Source organism: Lissotriton vulgaris, chromosome 1_1, assembly GCF_964263255.1.
Source record: "Lissotriton vulgaris chromosome 1_1, aLisVul1.2, whole genome shotgun sequence".
Classification (NCBI taxonomy): domain Eukaryota; kingdom Metazoa; phylum Chordata; class Amphibia; order Caudata; family Salamandridae; genus Lissotriton; species Lissotriton vulgaris.
This window is the reverse complement of record NC_141685.1, coordinates 1,552,441,685-1,552,454,405: the sequence shown is the minus strand read 5'-3', so window position 1 is coordinate 1,552,454,405 and position 12,721 is coordinate 1,552,441,685.

Below are 12,721 nucleotides of genomic sequence, written 5' to 3'. Positions count from 1 at the left end.
GACCCGATTCCCAAAGAAATTTGTACGTTTGAAAAGATAGAAATAAGTTTACTTTTGTCTTCAATTATCAATTTTCTTGTGTTTTGTAAATATTTTTTTCCAGGTACAAGTCCTAGAAATCTACAAAACGTCGTAGTTTTGCTAGAGTACCCTTTGAACCATATTTCTGATGAATGCACCACCGTCGGCATTCCATCTCCTTAGAGTTGGAGGTAACAGGAGATATGCACGGTATTCTTTACTCATATGGATTTCATAGATAAAAACACCTTTCCTGTGGTGAAATCTCTCCTTCACCCCACTGCTGTGGGGTGATACATTCTTCTTTCCCAAATTGCAACTACATCTATGCCAGCCTTTTGTTGGGTTGCATAAAAGTATTTATGAGAGATTCACCGACTAAATCTAGGACACCGCACCAGCGCTCCAGCACTCCTGAGTTCCCCCAAAAAGTTGTGCTTGCCCGTCCATTTTTAGGTCTTGTGGCGAACAGCGCGTCAGCGCTGTGTCCGCCAGGAGATCTTTTGTTACTGACTCTGCTTCCCAGAGACAGCACCTGGCCGCGCGCATTGCCTCAGCTGCTGTCTCCTGGGAAGCTTCAAGCACACATGCGCATACACCCAGACACACACACACACGCATGCGCATACACACACACATCCACCTTTTGTCTCCACCCGAGTCCTTCCTCCGAAAACAAAGCCCCACCAATACGAGAGCCGCCCGCCCCCCGACAGATGCGCACCTCTAAAAACTCTCCAGCAAACGTGCCCCTTATGCCGTTGCTACTCCGCTAATCTTGTGGGAAATGCTCTTCACCTCACTGATCTTCAATTGCCAACTATGCCGGCACCTCACGCCCCCCTTCGCATGCCGCCCAGTGCCTTTCGCTCTCTCCTTTGCCCACTATACTGCACCCACCCCTCCTCCACCTCGCCTCACACTCTGTCTACGCCGCACCTCTTCCCCTGACATTCCCCCAAGCGCCCATGCACGCACATACACAAACACACACACGCGCGCACACACACACACACGTGCACCAAGCCCCCCCATCGCACACATACATACACACACACACACACACAAGCGCACCCCCCCTGCCGCCCCCCTACAAGTAAGGGCACTTACCGCCACTCCGGAGATCTGCAGCCTCCGCGGGGCTCTCCTCGGGCAAGGCACTCGTGGGTGCGGGCTTCACGCACAAAGCGGAAGTCCCGCCCCCACCATAGCTTTCGTTTACAGGACTGGCGCGCGCCGTAGCGTCCTCCTCCGTGTCAGCAACTCGGGGCTTTTCCCATCTCGTTCCGCCGTCCTCTCTGTCCAGATAGGAGCTCAGATGCAAACTCAGAACAGCTTGTGGCCCCTCGGAGCTTGGTGCCTTGCTGTGACACAACGGCGCTCATTACCGGCGTCCACAGACACCTCCTGCTCCACTCACAGACAAAAAACGTAATCGGGTGAAAATGACCATGGCTGGCTCGATTCCTCACAGCAAAACCTCAGTGACCGCAGTAAGAGCTCAGGATTTTACTTGCACTTTAAGAAGGCTATTTCAAGCGCTTCTTGTAGCTCATGAATGCCTGCTAACTGCCTAAGTGCTAAAGGGATTCCAAAGTGGGATCAAGTCACCCCATCGCTGACGCTACTGACCTCTGCCCTCCTTTTACAGCGCTTACCTCACTTCAAGATATGCTGCAGGCTCCTCCACTTAGCATTACATGGTGCTATATATGCTCTGGTCAGAGAGGTAGACAATCGAGAATGTTCCCCATAGCGCTGCTTTGTTTCCCAGCCACTCTGCAAGCTAACCACGGCTCGCGCCGCTGGTGCATGGACCCGCTGTGCACTGCATTAGCAACTGCTTCCTTCCCACCACCACAATCTGAGTATTTATACTTTGCACCGACCTCTGTTGGGTTCACTCACAGTTGTAAGCAACGCAGCTTTGAATGTAACAGAACCACTGTTACACTGATGCGAATAGCGTTACACAGATACCACATTTACAGGGTCTAGTCCTGATCGAATCCTGCCTGATAGGTTACCTGTATGAGGCAAGGACAGACGGGGGGCGGGGATTCAACGGTTAGAATACTGCCACCCGGTGCGCAAGCCCTTACATAGTGGCGGGCCAAATTAAAATAGAAGTGCTCGGACCACCGCCTAGAGTGTAGCCACGGCAAGCGATTTCACAGCCTTAGTTGGCAGTTCTATAGCACATGTACTGCCATTAACATGGTGTCGGGAACATTTGATAGTCGGGGCGGGGCGGCGCAATCATACCTCCCGCCTTAACAATGTGCTTGTACTGTCAGAGACCTGAGATACTAACTTAGATGTGTATATTTTAAGGATGTACATACATGTGTACTAGTATGTGGAAAAATGTATGTGAAAACAATGAATCTGACCTTGTGCCATGTAACTGCTGCTCATGTAAAGCAGCCCAATGCCCCCAGGCCAAGATATATATATTAATGCACATCCCTTCCCCAGAAAGACATGTTCACCTCCCAAAAAATCGAGGTCTTCCCAATGTAAAGCACTTGGATACCCACGGGTCTAGCCAGCGCTATATAAAACCCATTAAATAAATGAATAAAAATACATGTTTGTTATGAGGTTTTGTATACAGTGCATAGAACACTATGCCAAACAAATCTATTTGCTTTTGAACCATAGCAGCTTGGTTTCTGTACGCAATTAAGGAAGGCAGAGATTGCTTTGGGTAGCTATACGCAATTAAGCTGTTAATATTTCTCTTTCAGCCTCTTGTTGAGAGGAATCATTTTTTTGTTGCATTGAAAATATTACTTTAAGTATGATCATCATGTTTGTATTAAGTCACTAAATGTCACACTTTCTAAAGCTGAACGCTGATAGAGATGGAAGTGGCTTCCTGACTGCAAGAGCCCTAAAAACAATGACAAAGATAAGTCAAGGGATGTGAAAAAGGTTTTTGTTTTATAATTGATTAATATTAATCACATAGCAAAGGGCAGTTGAGCTTAAAATCTCTAATTTACGGCATTTTTGCTACTTGGAAGAAACATTTGTTAATGAGGTTGAGTATTGTTTCTGTATATGTATTTTATATAAACCAAGCACAAAATTGCTTCTGTCAACTCTTAGAAAATATTTGTATTTCATTAAGGGTCAACGTAGTAAAAGACTGGTTTCAAATTTCTTACTGACTTAGAAACTGCCTTTGATTTTTATTGAAAAAGAACAATTGATGGACAGAATGCAGAACAATGGCATACATTCACCCCAGTACAGAGATCTGGGCCTAAATCCATCGTTTTCTTTTGACACACATGCCTGGGACACAAAGCTAACTGTACCCACTGCACTACCTTTTGGTGTCCCACAAAGCAGTCTTGGGTCCACCCATTTCTTATGTATACCATCTTGGTAACATCCTCTCCTGTCAATTCTATTTTTTTAATATATTTTTTTGCCTTTTTTAAGGTCTGGGCTAGATACAGTAGTCGAAACTACAGTTGAGGTGCCTTATTTTCTGTGTATAAGTGAGGGGTTAAACACGCTGCAGTATCAGATATGCCCATGTAATGAGTTCATGATGCTTGCGACATCCTGTACAAACACTTTATGAGCTGTGTAGATAGATGTGTGTGCATGGGAGGCATAATTTTTTCTCTCTCGAGTTTGGACGGTAGAGGTTCAAACGTGGAAGGTGTAATTCAAATACTACTTTAGAAATATGTTAATCTTTGATACCAATAAGGAATTAGATCACATTTTATTAAAGCAGTTACACCAGTGCTTGCCCATCAGAAGACCCCTTCCCTGGCACATCTACATTAGGGCACTTAATTTGTACTGCCCCGTCTACTTGGACACCTTTAGTGAATTATTTTATGAACTGTGACAACACAAGATCACAGTCGGGCCTAGAGCCTTGCACAGCGTAAATATACATTTTTCCTGTAGGAGTTTGATATGCTTGTTTTATTTATTTATTAGTTTTTACTTTTATATGGCGCAAACTTTACCCGCAAGTATCAGAGTGCTTTAAATAAGCATGCTTATAACAAGCAAGACTAGCACTCTATATTACTGCCAACTTTGCTTAGCATAAGCAACAGCTAACCATTCACAAACAATGTTTATATACCAATTACAAATTAAAGAAAAAAAATTAATGCAAAGCATTGTCATTTACAATGCCAGTAACTCAAACTTTAATGCTGCGAGACCTATTGCATTGCATATGCTTGTTTCCTTTCCCTCCTCCATTCTCAAACAAAAAAGTCTACCACGTAAACAGATCCATGTGGATAAGTCCATGTCTGCCTGGAAAGCTTGGTTCTTTGAAACAAGGTTTTAATTTTTTTTCCAATAGGAGAATCCAAGGGTGCCAAATGATTACGGCTCGGCCCCAAAAACACGCAATCCGAAGATATTATGGAAAAGATCAGTGGGAACTTTTTTCATTTTTATTATATTACTTGATTAGTCGGCAAAATCAAAAGTAGTTTAAGTTTTCCAGTTTTACCTGATTGTGCGAAGTGTGGTGAAAACAATGGTCCCGCACCCCGAGCAACATTTCCTACTCCAGAATGCCTTTTACTGAGAGATTCTGCAGCGGTAAATTGAAGATGAAAAGTCTGGAGCTGGCTATGTCCTCTAGCAACGAATGGAGTGTGATGGGGACGGAAGCAGCTGTAAAGGATCGGGACGAACCATGCAAGGGATGGGGAGTGGAGGTGGGTGTGCAGGACAGCAGTGGGGGTGGGAAGGGAGTCGGGAGCAGTGGGAATTGTATTGGGGTGAGGCGGCATGGCTTGGAGCAGGAAACCAAGGACATCTACCGGACTGCAAGAGTCCTTCCATTGTTCAGAGGCCCATTCTGTCACGGGCAACAGCTTCAGCCTCTTGCAAAGTGCCGCTGACACTACACTTCATTGTTTAAACCCCGGAAAACTTTACATAGCTTAAAATATTATGCAGGATTTGAACTTTACACACATCTGGATATGGTGTGGCACTTATAAGGGTCCACTTGCTCACTCAAGCCAACCCAACCGCCATACCAAGGGGCTCACCCTAACGGAGAACGGGACCGCCCGCCATAAGGGCGGGGGTCCCATAGGGGGAATTAGGATGTTCCTGCCACAGTGGCGAGCACGTCTTCCATGTTTTGCATTGTGGCGGGCGGCGCACTCTGCACCGCCCGCCACAATGCAAAACACTTGTGAACGCATTTGCGTGCCTGCCGCTATGCATATGCAAATGTGGGGGTACCATAGGTGCCCCCCCTGTCCTCCCCCTAACCCGGCATTACCTGGGGGCCCGCAGGGGGCAGCCGCAGCAAACACCGCCTGCCGGAAAGGCACCTATATGTGGCCATTGTAATATGGCTGGCGGTGTCCATTGGACACCGCCACCATATTATTCCATTACCGCTGCGGTCGCAAGGCGACGGCGGCGGTAAAGCGGCAGACGGTCTTTCTGTCCACCGCGCTCCCCCCCCCCCCCGCCATCCTAATATGGCAGGGGGAATCCAGGCATAGGTTTCGGGCGAATTGCCTCCGCCAGGCCGGCGGTGGCTACCGCCAGGCTGGCGGAGGCAATCCGCCTGACATCATAATGGACCCCCAAGTATCCACTGCCTCTTTAAATCAGCTGAATTAGTTTCTTCCACCTTCTGACTTAAGAAATGGAGTGGGAAAAATCAGTGGTTTGCCTTATATCGTTAGAACATCAGCGCACTAGAAAGTTGATTGACCTTACTTTAAAAGTTCCGTTTTCTAAGCTGTGCTACATGTTAGTAGGAGGTAACATTCCCTGACATTTTGGAATAGTAGATATCCATATAGTAGGATTCATTTTCTTTTGTTATGTTTTTGGTATGGTTTGCATTTTGTCTTGTAAAAAAATATTAACAATTAATCTTAGCTCAACACTACTTTGAACAATGCAATGTAATTGTGAAACATTATAAAATCCCACACTGTTTGCTAAATTGTGGACTTCGGGAGCATTTTTGTAGGAAGACATATTATTATCAGAGTTTGTATATGTTTGTGATCATAACGAAGATTAGATTTCACACTTATATAAACAAATCTTGTTTGTTAAATGTCCAAGGCCCTCGTTTGTCCTTTTAACACGGCTGTATCTACATTCCTATATGACAAAGAATGGACAAAAAACGCCTCCCCTATGACAATGTCTACTGAGCCACAAGTTCAAACTAATGCAACCATTACTTTAACACTGTTTTTACCATCGGGATCAGAAACGGCTCGTGCCCGCGGCTGTCAACTTCTACTTTTGCAGGCTGTTTAGGGGCTGTCAGTTACACTTAAAAGCACGAGTAGGATGTGATTTTCGTCTTCAAACAAAACCTCTGCAGATAAACACAGCTAAACCGATAACCTTTGCCATCTGAACACAGCAGTGGTACTAAAGTGAGGCGCAACTGTCAGGTTAAATTTCACGCAAGGAATTATCAACAAGAAACAAAGGGGGGCTCTGAATACTGTCTGAAAAGGGTATCCCATATTGGCGGCAGAACAGCAAAACAGCCTGGCATTTTAAATTCTAACACTGGAAGAGGTATATGGCCATGTCTAGTGCCCATGGCATCTATAACCTACCACAGAAAATAAGTGGAAGATTTTGCATACTTTTAATTCCCTGGAAATGCTTTTTTATAAAAGGGTCATCCTGTGCATGATGTCACAACAGGTCTCAAAACCTCAGCGGAGAGCAGCAAGTAAACATTCTAGAGAGCGCCTATTGTTGGTGATTGCTCGAGATGCAAGACTACAAGGAGAATTTGTTTCTCTACGGGAGCCCCCCTTTAAAGTAACTATTTAAAAGTTCAGTGTCATCAATATTAGTATAGGGAGGGTCATTTCATAGTCATAATTAAATGAAAGAATGCTCTAAAGGTGCTCTGTTAGAAAGTTATATAAGAAAGATTGTATCTAAAGGTTGGCCAATATAGGTTTGGAAGATCAGATCCATGCCAGATTTTCATGATAACCTCTGTGGCATTGTGTTCCAATTAGATTCAGTGGCTTAACAAAACCTAATGGGTTAACCCTGTGAAAATACATGGAGGGGTGGCCCCCACCCACCTCTTTGGCCCACTGCCACCAAATGAGTAGCAATATAAAAGAAATTAAATAAAAAACGAAAGGGGGCTAAGGAGAGGTGAGGAGCACCATTCGAGGGTGGTAGTGAGGGAATACGCTGAGAAGCAGAACGTGATTTTGATTTGTAGCTACTACCAACGGCGCCATAAATCCCACACTTAAGCTGCCTAAGCTCTGGGTAGGGGAGTGCCGCTGGGGTTGGAGCGTTGGCTGAGGATGGATTGATGGATGCATGGATGAATCAATTGATGACTGGAGAAAAGTAAGAATGGATGGATAGAGAGAAGAATTGTATTGATGAGTAAATGAAGCAAAGAATGGATGGCTGAAGAGAAGGATGGATAGAAGACCAAATTCAGGGGAGCAGCCGAACAAGTGCCCGGTTCGTTCGCCTCACTCACTGCCATTCATTGGCGATATGTTTGGAAGTGCCGAGGAGTTTATTTTTCTGACTACAGCTGTGTTTATTGTAAATCCTAAGTGCCAGATGTTACCATAAAATGATTTCATCAATTGCCCCCAGTTCCCATGTTTCCCTGCCTTCCATCTTATAATTCCCATAGTGTCCTATGTATGGCTTATGATTAATCACCTACTCAAGCATCTGGTTTTGCCATTTGTGATTTTGCCCTATAGTTTCCCTACAATTTCGCTGTCCCATCTATTCATTGTAAAAGAATTAACTTCCTTCTATGAGGAAGACATTTAGATAAGCTTTTACTCTTGTGCACCATCTCCACAATTTTAGGTCCTCTTGCCAGAACAGTGGTAGTTTCTTCCCTGAGGGAAATGCTGACTAGTGATAGATAGTAAGCTGCACCACCAAATGACAACACTTCTAAACCTGGATTCCCTTACCGTATCAAATTGTGTGATCCTGGGCAAAACATGTGACTTATGTGCAAAAACTGCAGGTCTTTGAAAACAGGTTTAGTCCGAGTATTAAATGATATATATGAAAATACAAACTGAAGTGGACTGTATTTTGTTGAGTGTATCCCAAGATGTCTCCCTCTGTGAATGTGACCTTTAAATGTCTGAAACAAACACAATTTGGGGGCACATGCAAAAACAACTTACCTCTGAGGCTAGTGCTAAATACCTTTGCTCCTTTCAAAGTAATCAAATTTAAAGGGACTGAGGAAGTGTGGAGGGAGAACAAAGAAACCCACCTGGGGAGTCCACGCAGTTGGCTTAGCTCCCTCTACCTGGGAAAACTGGCCTGCCATTCATAGCCTGCTATTTAAACTGTCTCTTGAGAGCACAGACGCCAGGACAACTCAGTGTTGAAAATGCAATTAATCCGGAGGCCTTGACTCCCACTTTGTGTTATGGAAAGGTCCCCGGGCAGGAGGCCTCTTGGAGAACATATGTTAGCTCTCTACATGCTGACTGCTCCATAGCATGGGTCTATGGTCTGTTTATTGGGATTGTGGTCATCCTGTGGCATTCAGTAACTGTCCAGAGAAGACCATGGATGTGGAGAGCCCATTTCTGTTGATGCTTAAGGTGTACCTGGGAAGAGTGCTATCCTCTCTCAGTCTTGTCTGCAAGTACAAGTGAAGATACATACTTTCCTTCATCTGCCTGTGTAGGATGCTTGCTGGATCTGGGGAAGATGGTCCAGATGGGGTGCCTTTGAAATACCAGAAGGTTTGGCATAGGAGGCCAGGGGGCTGTAGTAGAAATATGCAATTGTCTTTTTACAGTAATCCATGTACTGGTGATGGGATAGACCCAATGTACAGCATTGCTAGAAATGGGTTCTCTATTTGGCAATGGTTTGCGCCTTTGTCCAAGGAGGCACCCTTCTTCCTAGTAAAGGTAAAGGGGTAACCCCTGCTCACCCCCTTAGTAGCTTGGCGTGAGCAGACAGGCTTATCTCAGAGGCAGTGTAAAGCATTTATGCACACATACAGTAATACAGTGAAAATACTTCAAATGGACACCACACCTGTTTAGAAAAATATGTAATCTTTATCTAAACCAAGCAAGACCCATTCAACAAAAATTCCAACATACAATAATTAAAATGTGACTCTTAAAAGGTAAAAACAGTTCTGTCCATTATAAACTATAGATGCAGCCTTTTCCACACAAAGTACCTTGGATGTATCACGATCATAAACAAAAAGAGCTTCAGGGAAGGTGATGGGGAGGTGATGAGTCGGTTCCTTACTCCACGCAGTAGAGGTGATGCGTTGGTTCCTTAATGAAGAGGAGGTGATGCATTGGTTTCATAGTGTTAAGGGAGGTGATGCGTCGATTTCTTAATGCGGCCCCAGCGTTGTTGTAGACTTGGCACCCCAGTACGATGCGTGGGGAGTCTGGATGCGACGGTTCTAGACGCGGCGGTGACGTCAGCAACAACACTGCGTTGATCTCTCAAGCCGTGGTCCCATGATGCGTTTATTTTTGCAGTCGCACAGCAATGGCCTGAGTCAGAATCGGTGCGGTGATCTCAGACTTCAGAGATAAGTGCACAAGATTCAGCATGCAGCGATTTCTCCAGGTGCTGCATCAGTGTCTTCAGCGGCACAGCGGTGATGCGTCAGAAACGGGTGCAGATGTGTCACACTTCTTTAGTTGCTTCTCCTTTCCCATGTCCCATCAGGAGGGACAACCTCCAGAGGCCCAACACAGGAACAGGCAACTCTTGGCAGGTCCGAACTCCCAGCAAGAAAGTTCATGGGAGCTGGTGATGAAGTCTTTGTGTCCCTGAGACTTCAGAACAGGAGGTAAGCTCTACTTCAAGCCATTGGAGATATTCTTCAAGCAGGATATACAGCGCACAGCATAGTCTTTGTCCTCTCCTTGGCAGAACAGCCACTGAAGACACACCCCAGACAGTACACAGCAAAGGGGCAGTACTTCTTCTTCAGTTTTGTCAGCTTTTCTACTTGGCAGGGACTTCACTTGAGTACAGAAGTATTCTAAAGTACTGGGCCCCAATATCTATATTCCTTTTCTCTTTGTTCTCCTGTGGCAGAGAGGCTTTGTGCTCAGTCAAAACCAGTTCTGTCCTCTCTGGTCCAGCTTCCCGGCAGGAGGTGGAGACAGCATTGTGCAAGGCAGACCAGGACCATTCAGGTGCAAGGAAATCTCCTCCCCATACTCTTAGTGAAGCCAAGGTCTTTTCAGCCCAGCCCTGACGCATCCAGGAAAGGCATGAGACACCTAACTCCTCCCAGAGGTTGTCTACAGTGACTGCACATGCCCAGCCACTGTCACTCCAAAGCCAGACAGTTAATCCACAAACTAACAGAGGCACACAGGATGGCTGAGCAAGAAAATACTCACTTTTTAAAAGTGGTATTTTCAAACACACAATATAAAATCATCTTTACTAAAAGATACATTTTAATATTCAGGCATACTAAACTCCATCTTTCTGTCTTGTTCCAGTGGGAAGTTATACTTATAGGATTTTATAAGTAAACTCCCATTTTATCCTATGGGACAGATATTCTTTCAATAGTGAAAAACAAAATACACTGCAGTTTACTATCAGGACATGTAACACACATCAGTACATGTCCTACCTTTCACATACACAACACCCTGCCCACAGGGAAGGTAAGGGCCTGGCAAGTTGGTGCACTTACCAGGTCGACATGGCAGTAGAGACTGTGCGCAGACACTGTAGTGACAGGTCTGAGTCCTCTTTGGAAGGCTGCTTGTGTGGGTGGCACAATCAGTGCTGCAGGCCCACTAGCAGCATTTGACATACAGGCCCTGGGCACACACAGTGCAATGTACTAGGGACTTAGTATTAAGTCAAGCAAGCCAATCATGGAAACACCAATCCATATTCACAGTTGATAAAGGGAGCACTTGCACTTTGCCACTGATCAGCAGTGGCAAAGTGCCCAAGGCATCTAGACCAGCAAAAACGAAACTCAGCACACAGCAAAAATACAGGAGGTAGATGCACAAAGATAGGGGAAAACCATGCCAAGGATTCCAGGTCTAACAAGCATTATTTGAATCAGATTGTTTTGACCCTTCAAAGTAAGCCATTTGGGTAAAACGCTATACAACCCTTTTCTTACAGGGCCTCTGTGCTTTTAATTTGACATTTCTGTAACTAGTTATTTGGACTAAAACACTTTCATTTAATTCTGAGCCAAGTCACACATTTCTGCTGGCAGCAGGTTGTAATGTAAGAGTGCCCAATACACAGAGACACCCATATTATGTGTCTTCTCTGTGTATCTTCAAAGCACCTCCTGATGGCTCCATTCTCAGGCATTATGCCTTCATTCTAAGATCAACCATTTCCTACACTGAGAGTTTCTGAGCAGATTAATTTGCCCTTTTCTGCCACAGTGAATTATATTCCTAAATGTAACCTATTTTTTAGCAATAATCTGAATGCTATTTGCTGATATACTTGTAGTGAAGATAATGAAGGTCAGTTTGTAGAGCACACACTCAAAGTGAACCATTTCTTGATGATAACATATTTTCTTACTCTCCACAACTTTAGAAGGAAGACTGGGTTTGAATAGAACAAGATGTACAAGGTTTTCATACCCTCAGTGGAACTGTGCAAAATTTCATGATTATTCCACTGAACAAATGTTTGAACTTGTTATACTGTTACAATTTCTGCAGAACTTTTCCTGCCAAAAAAGCTTTTTGCTGGAAAATTCTGCAGCACACATCTGAATTTCACCATTACATCCAGCAAAGTGTGTGAAAATCAGTTCATTGGCTGTTTTCCTTGGTGCACAGACAAAATATTGACTCCAAAATATCGAATGGACAAAATATCGAGTTAAAAATATCGACAATAATAAAATATCGATAACAAAAATATCGTTGGAAAAAATATCGAATAAAATAATGATAAAAAAATATCGAGTACAAAAATATCGACTTAAAAAAATTGACAAGACAAAATATCAATAAATAGTCAAAGTAAAAAATATTGATAATATGTAGAAAAAAGGTTAAAAAAATATATATATTAATAGTAATATAAATTGTAGTTAATGTTTAGGAGCGGGATGTTGGGTTAATAGGGGATAAGGGTGGGGAGTAATTTAATATTAATTAATTAATTAATTAATATATGTTTGTAAATATTTTAAATTAATAATTAATTGGTAATTAATTAATATTAATTAGTTAATTAATTAATATAATTTCGTACATATTTTTAATGAGTAATTAATTGGTAATTAAATAATATTAATTAGTTAATTACATTAATTAGAGTAATGTATTTATATATATAAGTTTTTAGTTATTGTTAATTATTTAATTGGGAAAAAATAATATTAATTATTAAATTAAATTAATTACAGCTAATGTGCTAATATATTTACTTTATTGTTATTGTTAATTAATAATTAATTGGTAATTAAATAATATTAATTAATTTTGGGTAAAGGAGTATTTTTAGGGTTCAGGGTCAGTTTTCAGTTCTTGGGTAAAGAGGTATTTTTAGGGTTCAGGGTCATTTTTCAGTTTTTGGGTAAAGGGGCATTTTTAGGGTTCAGGTCAGTTTTCAGTTTTTGGGTAAAGGGGTATTTTTAGGGTTTAGGGTCAGTTTTCAGTTTTTGGGTAAAGGGGTATTTTTA